The 14,608-nt window shown below is 45.8% G+C and overlaps 2 long non-coding RNA genes across 3 annotated transcripts in view; one reads left to right on the plus strand and one right to left on the minus strand.

The window, feature by feature from the left end:
* LOC142582189 (uncharacterized) overlaps positions 1-6,252 on the plus strand; it is a 42,138-nt gene extending 35,886 nt beyond the window's left edge. The window contains exon 3 of the long non-coding RNA XR_012828389.1: positions 5,900-6,252. This is a non-coding gene — a long non-coding RNA (uncharacterized LOC142582189). The remainder of the gene's footprint in view (positions 1-5,899) is intronic.
* On the minus strand, positions 1,479-14,025 carry LOC142582188 (uncharacterized). Of its 2 annotated transcripts, none has more exons than XR_012828388.1 (2): positions 13,258-14,025; positions 1,479-1,926 (listed from the first exon to the last, which is right to left on the minus strand). It is a non-coding gene; the product is annotated as an uncharacterized LOC142582188 (long non-coding RNA). The 2 variants fall into 2 exon arrangements; XR_012828387.1 differs by having other exon boundaries at positions 13,253-14,025.
* Positions 14,026-14,608: the final 583 nt, after the last annotated feature.

The following is a 14,608-nucleotide window of genomic DNA, read 5'->3' on the forward strand; positions in this document are numbered from 1 at the left end:
CATGAATAACTTTATGGTCAGTAATTTCACGGAGATAGTGAATTGAAGACAGGCTACAGTATTAGGTCAGTATTAAATCCAAAATGTTAGAATACAGGTCAGTATTAAATCCAAAATGTTAGAGGAATCGCAAGTGACACGCGTTGGGTGAGTTGCTAACTGCGTTAGGTTATAGTCAAGGTAAACATAAAGAAAATCTCTAACTTCAGTTGTGTTAGTCGTTGCAGTTTCTTCGTTCCAATTAATACCAGGAAAATTGAAATCGTCAAAAAGAACGAGATCGGCTTTAGGATATGTCAAGGTAAGCTGGTTTAGATTATTATAAATGCGCGGAAAAAGTTAGCATTGTTATATGGAGTCCTATAGCAAACACCCAATAATACAGATTGTGGTACAGCTTGAAATAATACCCATAAAATTTCCAAGTCGGAGTCAATGTTAACTAAGTAATTGTTTACTGGCTGCAATGAGAACACCGCCCCCGCGAGTGCCTTTGCGGTCATTCCGATAGACATTGAAATTCGTAAAATCGGCGAGTACTTCTGCGTCGGCAACATCACTCGATAGCCATCTTTTGGTTAGGATCAGAATGCTGCTATCCGAAGACTTAACAAGATAAGACAGGTGCTCACGTTTGGGTATGAAACTTCGAACGTTAGTGAAGATTACGGAAAAAGAAAGGTTAGCTTTTGGTCTAGAGTGAAAACTGGTGATAACTGCTTGACGCCGATGTCCATGGTTGCTACTGGATTTCTTGCACTGTTCTTGAGGCTTCATTGAATAGATAGCGTTTCGAGCCGATGCGAAGTGTTTTATAGCGTAGGGAAAATGGAACATATTTCTGTCTTGCAAATTTGACCAAGTGACTTCTGGCGTTCTGAACCGTGCGTGAGCAATCCTCACCTATGCTATAGGGCGTTCCTTTCAACTTACGTCCGCTTGAAAGGATCCCGTCTTATATTTTGTGGAACGCGAATTTCGCTATTATCGGCCTACATCTCCCGCCTGTGCGTCGGCCTAAGCGATGCGCACGGTCGATTTCCTTAGGGTTAATATCTATACCTAAGTGGTCACGGCAATGTCGAATTATTATTTACTCAGATTCGGCATACTATTCAGATGGCTTGGCGTCTGGAAAGCCGTAGAAAATTATATTGTTACGTCGCGACCTGTTTTCGGCGTCATCCAAAAGTGCCTCAATATCATCTGTTAGGCGTACTGTACGGGCGGTGTTATTTTTGATAAGGTCTAGTTTGGCTTGGAGGGATGGCAGAGAATTGTAATGTTTTTCAATATCGGCCATTCTCTTAGTTAGGTCAGGTAGGGTTTGCTCTATTGGTAATAGTTCGTTCTTCAGTCCCTGCACTTCGCTTATTAGCGTTGACTGGCCCGCGGAAAGTTTTTGTAGTTGCACGAGAATAGGATCAGGGCCGCGGTTTGACTCTACGTCACCCGATAATAAAACCAACTGAACAACATGAGTGCACTCAACAACGGTCGCACAGCAGCAACGTGGGCTCGGTAGCTGCAGCAAGAATTAAATACTAGTCTTCTTAGTAAAGAGGGATTATGATACAACAACCTGCATAGCAAGAAGTAGGGGTTTTGTAGGTGGCGACACCAAGCAGCCACCAAGCCCGCGAAGCGCGGCTGACAGTTGCAGCTTATTTATAGTTGGCACATAGTTGGCAGCTCAGCTGATGTTGGTGACGATGGCGCTGTCCATGCACCATCCAGAGCCAGGCTCAGTGGCAGTGGCGACAGGAAAGCAGACAGCGGCGGGTTCAAGCTTGACACGTTGACGGTCGTCAGCTGGATAGTGGGCGGAGCAGAGTTGTAGCACAGCGATCCACAGGCCGGCGGTGTGTCAGCAGAAGCAGTCACACCGGCAGCAAGGAGCAGATGAACGAGGACGGCGGATAGCATCTGCATAGCAAGAAGTAGCGGGTTTGTTGGTGACGACACCAGTGACTGTAATTTCTTGAACTGGAAATCTTCCCTTGACAACAAAAGTATGGTTTGTTGCCTTTTCAACGTAAACTTATGTTATTGTCTATCTATAAAATATTAATGGTGCCTATTTTATGTGGACTTCGTAACGTGTGCATGTTTATTTGAGTCATCATTTTGTATCTTCTGTTACTTTGTATCTAACCGTGCTAAAAACGATGTAATGGCCGGTTGCAGTACACCCTTAATACAGTTGCACCCTTTGGGGTGTATATTTGCCACACAATGATAATCCTCATCTGCCTTGTCCACATTTCTATTCTTTAATGCGGCGAGCCCGGTACTTCCAAGTCACGAACGGCATGCGCGTTATCAGCATGAAAGAGCATTCCCGACAGGAAAGTAACGAGCGCAGCGTTTTCGAGAAAGGAAACGCAACCAAGACAGGTGATTATTGTTGTGTGACAAATATGCACCCCAAAAGGTGTAAACTTTTTAGAGTTTAGCAATAAGTACACTCTTAAACCAATGTACACCTCTTGGGGTGTATATTTGCCACGCAACAATAATCGTCATCTGTCTTGCTTGCGTTTCCTTTCTTGAAAACGCTGCGCTTGTTACTTTCCTGCTGATCATGCTTTCATGCTGATCACGCGCATGCCGTTCGTGACTTGGAAGTACCGGGCTCGCAGCGTTAAAGAATATTATTGCGGACAAGACAGATGACGATTATTGTTGTGTGGCAAGGTACGATACAAAAGGTGTAATTTTGTTTAAGAGTGTAAGCTGCTCGCCACTGTTGAGGTGGGTCGTCTGAAAAGCGGGAAGGTTAAAATTGGCGCTATCTTCAGCAGCCCTTGAGGTAAAGCTTCTCTATGGACGGCTAAAACGTGTAAGGAAGACTTTACTTGAGGGAGCACGGCATGGCCCATTGGGCGACGCCGAATGTCGTGCGACCTCCTGCTCACCTCTCGCATAGCGCCAGCAAACTCTCGTTGACACACTTTACACGAGCGCTAGCCTTCGCTGCGCTAAAGAGAGTTGGCGAGATACGGCATCCGAGATCGGCCATCGATATCAAGTATCGTTCAATCGCGGAGGCGATTCAAAAATGCCGTTTATGACGTGTTACCGGCTACTGCTGTAACCTTTTCTTTCTTTTCTTTATACGCATGCAGTCCGCAACAGCATGGCCTTCAGCATCTGTTTTTTTGTTACCCAGAAAGAGTTGTTGCGTGGGCGTAGATTTGGTGTACAAATCGCGCCACCATCGACAGCTCTACTGCAAGCATGGAGAAAGGAAAAAAAAAAAAAAACCGAGAGGCCCTACTATAGAGAACTAGAATACATTTTAGTTCACTATAAGCCCTACATAGCCCATACCCCTCCGCACACTAGGAAAGAGAAAGGTGTGAAGGAAGTGACGTGGTATTTTGCTCTTTTTTTAAATTTCATTTGCTGTAGCGGCTATATATGTTCTCGGGCCACAATGGCGGCTTTGTTGTGGTTGTGTGCGCTCAAATGTGTTGCTCCGTGGGTTTAGTCAGCTGCAGGATTGCGTTAGTCTCCGTGTTTTGTTCCGCTGTGTTATCTAGACTGTGCTCTCACAGCTGTTGTTGTGGCCAGGTGGGACTGGAGGAAGTAAAAAGCGTGAAACGCGCGTGCATGTAACGCCGTACACCACGCCACAGACGAAGGACGACGTGTGGGGATATTTTTCCCGTATTCGGTGAATTCATGTTAACGTGTCATCACAGAGTGGAACCGCTGTGCTTCAGACTATGTACGATAAACACCTAGCACGTCAGTGACAGCTGTGCAGTGTTCCTGCTTTTGACAGCGGATGATGCATTTGTGGCACGTAAAACAGCCACGTGAGAAAGGGACGAACCCCCTTCAGTAATCATACGTGTGCTCGATGGGCGCCGGGAAATGCAGGTTTGCGAATGCGGTGAAAGAGTGAACAAGGATCGACAGAACGTACGCCTGACAGGGCTCCCTGCAATAGTCAGGCGGCTTAGCGATCGGCTCAGCCGTCAGCGAAACCGTTTCAGTTGCGCGAAACACCGAGGCGGCCACTGCTACGGAGGCATGCTTTTGCGGCGTTCGTTTGAAACCTGTCGGACGTTCTAAATTGCGCTTTTAAGCCAATCGAAAACATCGAGGCCCATTTTGGGCCACCGACGCTTGTGAAAGGACGTCAAATTTAAGACTACAACCATGTATATCGCGCCAAAGAAGTAAACAGCACGGACATCACAGCGAGGTGCTTAAATTAAATTATGGTGTTTTAGGTGCCAAAACCACGGTCTGATTAGGTGACACGCCGTGCTGGGGGACTCCGGAATAATTTAGACCACCTGGGGTTCATTAACGTGTACCTAAGTCTAATTACATGGGTGTTTTGGTATTTCGACCCTATCGAAATTTGGCCGCCGTGGCCGGGATTTAATCCCGCGACCTCGTGCTTAGCAGCCCAACACCATAGCCACTAAGCAACCACCAGAGGCCGCGAAGTATTGGTCACAACAAAGCAAGCATGCTTACGACGTTGAACTCAAAGTGGGTCAACAAATCATTGTTTTATACCACTTAAGTGAGCAAATACGGCCGTGGACGTCTTTGAACTGTCATTTGTCGCTTCATTACTTGTAGCGTGCCTTGCACCTCACAATTGTAGAGGTTTTGGCGAATTGGCAGGTAAGTGCTTTTTTCTCCGTTGACAAAGTGCCTCGAGCATATTCTGGTATTGTCGTTCGGGCTCGAACGTGAGAGGGCATTACCGCTGAAGCATCATAGATCGCAATCAGCTGAGACTAATGGCTAAACCCCATGAGCGCGATTTTGTGCGCGACAGCGACGAGCGACGGCTTCGAGCGACCGATCAGGTCGTCGCGCGAACAGATCGCTCGGTCTTGTCGCGCGATCGCTCGGTTCTGCAAATCTAGAATTCGTCGCTCGTCGCCCGGAAGTGCTATGAGCGACTAGCCAATAGTAGGCAGCCGGAACGGGATGTACATTAGTGACGTACTACCGGTTTGCGCACGTGCGCGCTTCTCAGACTAGCGGAACCAGCGAACTACAGAATTTTGGTATGTAAACGAAAAGAAACTTACTGCGAGACCCTTCAGAAATACTTTATGTTGCTTTGTACAGCCAAACAAATCAACTTAAAAAATTATATCAAGTGCCACGCCATGTTTGGCGCTAATTCGATCCCCTAATACCGGCAACACTGGAGAGCCGTCGCGCGAAGCAGTCGCTCGCTTGGAGTTTGACTTCTGGGCGACGAGCGAACGCGACAGCCATCTCCATCGCGTCGCTTGTCGCGCGCAAGATCGCTTGCATGGGGTTTATACTTACACAACGTGAAGACTGAACATATATGCGCTAGCATGCGCGAGAGAAATGCTCACTTTCGAATACTCGACTTGTGCTGCAGTGTACTCCAACCTTAGTTCTGTTCTAAGCGCGAGAAAATATCGGCACGAGTGAGCTCGGTTCCAGCATTCGAGTCTGGATCTTGGTGCAGGAAAAAACACAGCGCGTACAAAGCTCCAGCACGAAGCGCTTACGAAGCTAGATTTGACGCATAACAACCACTGCGCGTTTGTTTTGGAGCAAGACGAGCTAAACAACTATCTAAACTGATTTACAAGAGCGGGAATCGGTTCACGCGTTTTTATGCAGTGGACGCTTTATTGTGTGTTTTTACGGACGCCGCTGCTGGTTCTTTTTTATTTTTTCTTGTTTTTGTATTTACGTCTTAGTTCGTTTAACAGAAATTAGCAAGACCGACACGAACCGCGGCGATCCACTTCAGCCGCCGGGTTGCTTCCCCCGGTTTTGAAGGGAAGCGGTACAATTTGATACCGACATCCCCTTCGCGGTTGTGACAATCCTTAACGCAGCAGTATGCTTGTTCTTTTTGTTCACACTTCCGACGAAGGAGCTGCCAAGAGGCCGCGGTGAATCCATTGGAAAATTGGAAAAGCAGGCTTTCAAGTGGGCCTGAGCGCACCACGGGCAACGGTGATATGACGGTGAGGGTCTACCCGCGGGTGCTCACCGCCGCTGCTAGGTGGCGCGACATGTACAGGCAAACTTCATTGCAGGGTGCCCTATGGGCAGCCTGTTCGGCACCGCAGGACTTTGTTTCCGTGAAGCTGCACTGACCTTGGGAACAATATACCTGAGGCCGCGGTCGGTGTATTTAAACGTGCAACGACGTTCTCATTTGCCGGACTGTTCGTCAGTGCGCTGTGGCACGTCACACCTCCGGTGTGAGTGGTCGCCCGAATACGTGTTCAATAAAGTAAAACGATTCCGATGAAACCACGAGCGGCATGCGTGTTTGTTCTCGTAAACTGCAGATGGCCTTGCCAAAGGTTGTATCGCGATGGCATACACCGTGATTGGACCGTTGGTCAGATCGCTACGGCGCGCAGCCCTTGTTAGTTAAAATTAATGAGCAGTGTTGTGCCATTACCACCAGCCCGGATTCCGAATCTACAAGATGCAGAATTTATCCTGCGAACGCTCTATGGACAAGCCCGGGGCTGCGCCGAAAGGCACAGCGCCCTAATTCTCCCTTGACAAGTCAAGATGCTGAGCCGTCAGGCAGCGGCGTCCCAGGAGAAGCATCGGCAAGCGACAGGTCCAAACGTGCAACAAAGTGCTAGACAGCCCGGCGCCGTATTTCCTTTTCCCTGGAGGTCACCGCGCACGGCAACTTGGAAGCGGGTGGCCAGCGCGGTCGCTGGTTTGACCTCTCGGACGACCGTCGAGTGCTGGCTTTGTATTGGGCCGTTTGATTAACAATCGTTTCTCGGGGCTTTATAAGTCCCGACGCCGCCGCCTGGAAAACCGGATCCACCGACCCACCGGGAGCCGAGTGCCGCTCTCGAGTGGAGTGAGATGTGTCACGCGTTGCAGTCTCACCGGACGTCGCCGAGCGGGAACAGTCGCGTTTGCTGTTAGCTCTCGGCCCCCGTGCCGATCCGATCTTGTCCTGTATAATGACATGTATATAGTGTATAAAGTCCCTTTCGTTATTCTCACCGACGCCTTACTCGGAGTCTTCGCTACCAACGCTCTCTCACGAAACGGGTGACGAGCGCTACGGGACCACCTCAAAGTCGTAACAGCAGTTCTTTGTCCGAACAGAAGGCGTATGTAGTTGGTCGTGCATAGCCTGCGGACGGACCTGTTGGCGAGTTATGACAGAGACCTGCCCGAGAACCTTGGCACGATTTCTATATGTAAAAACCTGGTGTGTTGACGACTACCTTCTCTTGTTTCACACTGTGCCTGATGAAGCCAGCAACAGGGTCAACCAGATGTTCAACAGGCTTCCCACTAGCTTTCCCAGCCTCTCCTTTACCAGTGTGGTGCTCATGGATAACTGTCTTCTTGACCTTGCACTGCAATTCAACCATGGCCACACCTGCTGAACCTATAGCATGCGATCAAAAAAGTGCTATACATCATGTTGCTCCAAACTCGTGACATGTGCTACAAGGCCTTGAGGAACACCCTCATTTATTTTCGTTCTCATCACACTGTATGAAGCTTTGCATGATAAGTGTGACAATTAACATTTACTGGTTTTTCAGTGTTATTCTTGTCCAGCTTCCTGAAAGCTATCCTGCGTGTTTGAATAGCAAAAGCCTGCTGCCGGACAAGTGCAGTAAGCAAGGGTCGCTATAACCACATATCTCACACAAAATGAAGAAGGCCACCAAGTGTACAGGCAGTTTACTTCATATCCACCAAACTTAATTCTCCCTTTCCAAGTGAGTAAACGCAACTTGTCCTGAAGACATGGCCTGTGACAAACTATGTGCCAGATGCTGTGTCCCCTGTAAAGCTGTAGATGTGTACAAGATCCCGACACCCTGCAGCAGCTTCTACACTGGGCAAACAGGTTACTATAAAAACGACTGCCTTTACTAATATGTGAATAACATGAAAACGGTCAGAAATTTGGCTATTCATTGGGCCCAAATGCAGGTGCAAGCCACTCTTCCAGCAGATGTGTGTTGTTCACAGGAACTGGAGCTATACAAACGCAGATAAAAACAATGATTTTTGAAAGTAGTAGAGTTGAACTATATCCTGCACAAGCAGTGCTACCTGCAGCGCTGGTACCTTAAAGCCATAATTCATGGCTGCACCACCATGCAAAGGCACTATTCTTGAATAATTAACCTCTATTTATTATTTTTATGGTGGCCATATATTGCAAGTGCATATCCACATTGTGTGCAATATGGTTAAATGATGTCAACTATGATAGCCATTCCTAATCTGAAATGCAACAAAAGAGCAAATATAGGCAACAAATTGTAATTCAAAAAGACAAAGGAAACCAGTGCACAGGATAAGTTACAGACTCCCTTTTATTGAAAAAAAAATGTCACATGTGTCATGCCAGCAGCAGTGGGTAGCAATCTTTCAAGCTTGGGTGACAAAGGCAAAACTTAGCAAAAGGCTATAATCATGCTCAAACGTAAAACGGCCTAGGACACAGAAAACTGACATCATATTGTACAGAATGAAAGGGCAAGACTCCATCCAAAAACACTATGGCACCACATACTTCACATGGTGTAAAAAATGTTGACATGCCCTACCAATTAAAACAAAGCAAGAAAACACTGAGAAGACACCTTAAAATGCAATGTGCAGAGTCTGAAACCAAGAAAAAACAACCCAAAAAAGTTTCGCTAAGTCTTTCAGTGATTAAAATTGTCAAACTCGCATCACTTTTTAATGAACATGCACAGCTGAAAAGGAAGGAAAGAAAGCCCAATAGCAGGGCCACAGAAAATGTCGCCAAATAAAGATACTTTGCTTACCAAGGATACCTCTGGTTTAGTTGTGGTCTGACTGTGCACAATAATTGTGTATAAGCTTTCCTTGTTTGGAATGGTTTAGCAGATAGGGAAAAATGACCATAAGAGCGCCAGGTGTATGCATAGTCTACGCACAAAAAGCCACTGCTTTCTTATTTTTCTCTCTACTACTATTCACAAGTATTCAAGTGCCTTAATAGCACTGCTAACATCCTACTGCAAAACACAAAATTGGGCAAGCTGTAGCATTAAGAAAATTGCAGTTTCACTCAATGCGAAATGATGATGCACTAGCTGGTGAAATATACGCAGGAAGCTTGCTTCATGCAGTGTTTGTTGAAGTGAACACTTGCCAATGCAAGTCAGTAATCTCCTCTGAAGAAGTAAAATAAGTACGAGTCTTATTTATTTGTGGGATTTGTGCCCCCGTGTTGAAGTGGAAAGACAACTTTTTTCCTCCTCTTTCATATCTGGACTTGGCCACTGGTCTCCACCAAAACAACCCTTTAACTTCTTACTGCTGAATTCGTTTTGCTTTTTTCAAATCTCTGTTTGGGCTACCCGTTGCTAGGTGTCACGCTGCGCTTGAGAAAAACACACCAACAGCCCCACCCAGTAAATCTGAGAAGCCAAGCACTAGAAGAAGATTAATAAAGCAGATGCACCCAATCACTGTCATTACATGTAAGAAGAAAATTTAGCATAGGACTGCCTTCACAAGTGGCCAGGTGATGTGTCAGAAATTGAAAGTGTGGATGCAAGCTCTATATACAGTATGCAGACATTGAGCAGGTGTTAGCTAATCATGGTACCTGTTGGCTAGATCGCACTCTCCAGGATCAGTATTCACCACGACTGTACCTTCAGCAGAGTGGCTGAAATGTAGAATTGTGGACTGCCAATCTTTTGATTGTATGTTTGAATCCTTGCAGCACAATGAGAACTTTATTTGCAATATTCTAGAAAGAAATTTGGGAATTCCAGTGACAACGCCAGTAGATATCAGAACAACCAGGGAAGTTAGCCCATAGCAGCTATTGCTGTAAAAAAGACTGGCATAGGCACAAGAATTGAGATTGGCACACTACATGCCTTTGTTCTAGAAGTGGTACACTACTTTGGTGCTACAGTTATTGATCTCGAATATGTTCAAGGAGCAAGAATTTAGCCCGAAAAAAATATTACTCTTAACAGCTGCATCTATTTGTATCATTTTGCCTATGCAGCTTTATATAACCCTGTCCACACTTACCTAAAGCACATGAGTGGCATCCTGAAAAAGAAATGAGCTTTTGATATTGCTTTGGAGAAAATTCATCTGTTTCGGCCTAACAGTGCATATACATACTGCACATACCTGCATTCGGTAAAAGTTATCACCAACTGTTAAGTCACTTTCTTACCTCATCAGCGAATCATTTCTGCAACCAAGTGTGCCGGTCTGAGTTTTACCTGCATTTCTACCTGTGCAGTTGGTAAAAGTTTCTTTGGCTGTTTAATGGAACTTCATATTTCAAACATTTGGTTGCATAAGAGGCTTTGGCAACACTAGCAACCCTAAAGCCTGGGCAGGCTTCACGAAAGGCCACCAGTACCTCCTCGTTGCAGACTGTGCTCAACATTCTTCTTGGTTTGACTGTGACTAAGAACCCATATATCTTTCCTCTGAAGCGGCTGGTATTGGGGATGCTTTGATGCAGAAAGAGGCTATTGTTGCACATGTCAACCTTAGGCCAGAAACCAATCTGGCACAGGTGGAAATAGTCTTGTCTTTCCCAGATGGTGGTTCAGCCTCGCGAGGCACATTCCTTCAGTCAATTTGCACACTGTCAATGCGAGTCAGACTGATGAAAGGTTGTCTATAATGTCAGGTTTCTTGCCTGGTTTCGGTAATGTGGGGAATTCCAATATTACAGATTTCATTGATTACAAGCAATAATGCTTGCATCCTCGTTTCGGCAAGATTCCTCAACATCTGAAAAATGACTCCATCTTTGCCACTTGCGCTTTAAGTGTTGACATGCTCGTGAGCAACAACAGGTTCTGCCATTGGAAAGAGGCTTTCCATTCTTTCCTTGGCAAGTGGTTGTTAAGGTGCATACAAATATGGTGACGGTCAGTCACAGTGAGGTGGTAGGGGAAAGCATCTTCAGTTTGTTCCTCAAATTTCTAAGATGTGCACCGAAGATCGAGCAGCGTGTTTTTAATAGTATTAAAATATTTTGTTCATCCTGTTACAGCCAAGAATGTGTCACAGCTTACTGAGACCTATATGTTCAAATGATGCACAGTGTTCTATCCACTAGTCTCTGGCAAGTTTCTTAGCATGACATCTTGCCTGCTCAGTCTTGTGCAGAACACTGATCAGGGTTTGTTGTGTGCAGCCACAATTTAAGTATGCAGCTTGGCTTCCTCACCCAAAGTTGCAGCAGGTGCTTGCTGGGGCTGGATGTTGCCCCAGTAAGCTCTAGTTCGCATGTCGCTCTTTTCAGTGTGTAAAGGATGCATGCTGCTAGCAATTCTTCAACACCTTCACATTCTGCAGACTCAAGTGCACCATGGAAATGGTCCCAGCCTGAAACCCTGATTTTGTGAATGTGGCACATTTTCACCCCTACATCAAGTGTTAAATCAAGTAATGGTCACTGCCTCTTGAGGCAGAGTTGCACTGACACTCTGGATGAAGGCCCCAGGTGCCTATGCTAGGTAAGTGTACTGTCCTTCTGGCTTTAATGGAGGGTGTGGCAGTTGGGATAGTTGGTGTCATTTGTTAATTTGAGGTCTGTGGTGTCTGCTTTGTCAAGGTGGCATCCTCTAGGCCGTATGTCTTTGCATCCCCAATGTGGGTGATGTGCACTGAGCTCAACTCAAATGAGTATTCTGTGGTGGGGAAAGCGAATTTGAAGATGTAAAAGCCAATTGAAGTCAATTCGGCTGTGGTGCCTGGTGTTGGGACAGAGGTAGATTAATGCCAAAATGGCTTCCTTTCACTGCCTTAGCCTGTAGCACACCACCACAACTTTCTGATGAGACATATGTTTATTGAAGCTGTTCTTTCCTTGCCATAATTCAATAATAGCCAATTTTAGGAGCTGCAAATCAAGATGACTTCAGAAGACTGCCGATTTTTTAGTGACTTCTAGTAGCTTATTGCTTGGTTAATTTTCTAGTTGGGCATGACATGCTTTGTGCTTAAAAAACGAACTGTTTAAAGAATTCTTGGAGTAATATTAGGGCAGGTCACTCTGAATGATCACTGCTTTGTCACAGAATGTAGCAATGAGCTAGGCAGATACTGTCCCGACAGCGTAGTGTTTAGGTTGTATTAGTATAGAAGAAACAAAATTGGAGTTGTGAAGCCTCTCTTTATACTGCTGACATTAGAGAGCTTTAGATTAGTGGATGCAAGCAGCATGCGTAAACAAGAACCCTGTTTGAGTATTTCTGAAACCCATGTGGTTTGCATAACCAAGCAGCACTTGCATCCTCTTATCCAATACTATTACTTTCATTGTAAAGCAACCAATATCGCAGTAAGCCTGGTCAACCTGCATCAATATGCTAGAAATTTCGAAGCACTTAAGGTGTGTCGGTTGAGTGTTCAAAGCAGTTCACCACACCCTTGGGCACTAGACTTGTGCTTTCGAGCATTACTTGCTAATCAACTCTTGAGGTGTTTACATTGTTTTTCTGTGCTGCAAGATTAGTTTGACAGTCCTAGTAAAATTGTTAAAGTTAAGGTCTGGGCTGTTGTATTGCCATGTCATTCTAAAGCTGTTAATTGTGACACTGTCAAAGCATTTGGCAACTTTAATAAGCTTCATCTCACTACATATATGTATTGCGATGGGACCATTCAGCATGTGAAAGTTGGAGAGCACCTGAGATTATAGTAAAGCGGGCGGGGCGGTATCTTCAGGGTAACGGGGTCATCAAAGCTGGAACTAGGGCTGCCATACATCCCGTCACCGCAATACACTGTCGCATTGCACAAATGTGTTGCGATGAAGTTATTGCAGACGCATATACACATTCATTCGTCCGAACTTTGCACAGAACCCTGCGTCCCATTGCTAAAACTAAGAGCGCAAAAAACGGGCAGATATGCAGCTGAACATCACAGGGCAGAGTATGAAGCTCCACCTCACTGTGTTTATCGCGCCCTTAGTACCAACTGATATTAAACAACTACTCTGCATTTTGGTTCGTGGAATTCTGGCAGACCATGTGATGTCACTAAAGCTCCCTTATGTTCACAGCGCTACGCGATAATTGTCGTAAAGCCCACGATAAAAGTAAATCACATGAAGTCACGGAAAGTGCACTAGCGCTGAACACAATAGAAAAGATGCACTGCCCCATTTCAAGCACGCGTGAACAGTTGTGAGCAAACACCACCTTAAGAATTATATTACGTAACGTAAGTCGTGGCGAAGAACACGTACAATACCTCCACCTACGACGCCCGTCAAGTATAGGTGCATGTGCGATGTGATGACGCTGCCGAAAAGGGTGAACACGGCGACGCTGCTGCACAGCACCGGTTCGCAAATTGCATTGCCCAGGCGCTACGCCACTTGAATATTTAGATAGTCAGCACCACTGAATTCTTCAGGAATACGGGTCCCACACCACCAGAGTTCACCGAGACCAAAAGCCGACATGTCTCACCTCTACTACTGCACGACTTTTCGCCAACAAATACTGAACCCAATGCGGAGATAACATACGACCAGGGGTCGGCGTGAGCCGGAGATGCCGCAGATTCAAAGCGCCACATGGCGCCCAGTGTTGCCAGATGGCGCAGAGTGCCGTAGCCAAAGTATAGAAAAATTGCAGCCCAAAAATAGCCAACCACACAACTAGGCCAAGACAGTTAGTAGCCAAAATGTAGCCAACATTACCCATCGGACAGTGAGATGAAGTTTTTTTATTCGCAACTAAATTTCGAACAGAAAACAATAAACTTGTTACAAAAGATACCTACGGTTGACTAGACCAAGTGACGCAGCAGAAAACTATCGCATTCGTAAAAAAAAGCGAGATCATTAGGCTATAAAAATCTTACTCGCGTTGACACATGGCCACTCAAGGAACGAAGATTACCGCGCACCACTTTATGCCCTTCATTCATTGACATATCACTACTCGTACATGACAGCACTGTTAAACTTCTCCAAGAAACGCGGGCTTGGTTCAAAATTGTTGCAGCACCCGTACTCCTTTAAGCCACATCGCACATGGAGTATCATTTCCGAAGTACGCACGCTTAGTTTGTTTCGATGGTCTGTTTTATAGTTACGGTCACCAAACTGAAAACTCTCTCTACAGCGGCGTTTGACACTGGCAAGCACAGAAGTGCGAAGGCAACTGCCGACAATTTAGGAAAGAGAGGTTCGCAGGACTGTTAGTGAATTTCGCGACCGCTCGCCAGAATTCACGCACATCACTCATAGCGAGAGACGGGAGCATCGACTGCAAAGTTCCGTACTCGCTTTCAAGGGTTGATGTACTACTCGGTGCTGCAACAATGGAAATGACTCTATGAAACGTACGAAACGGCGTGTCACGAATGCATCTGGGCCTCAACAGTTTGAAGTTCTGCAGTAGCTCTAGGTTGTCAGGCAGCCTTTTTAGCAGTGATTTTTATTATTATTATTATTTATTGAATACTGCGGACACGTGGTCCAAGCAGGGAGGGCGACATATGATACATAGAAAGAAAATCAGATTGACAAAACAAACAGAACAATGAAAAACAAGATTAGGAAGTAGATTCAATTTATACAGTTCCATTCGGT

The sequence above is a fragment of the Dermacentor variabilis genome, chromosome 5, assembly GCF_050947875.1.
Source record: "Dermacentor variabilis isolate Ectoservices chromosome 5, ASM5094787v1, whole genome shotgun sequence".
Taxonomy (NCBI): domain Eukaryota; kingdom Metazoa; phylum Arthropoda; class Arachnida; order Ixodida; family Ixodidae; genus Dermacentor; species Dermacentor variabilis.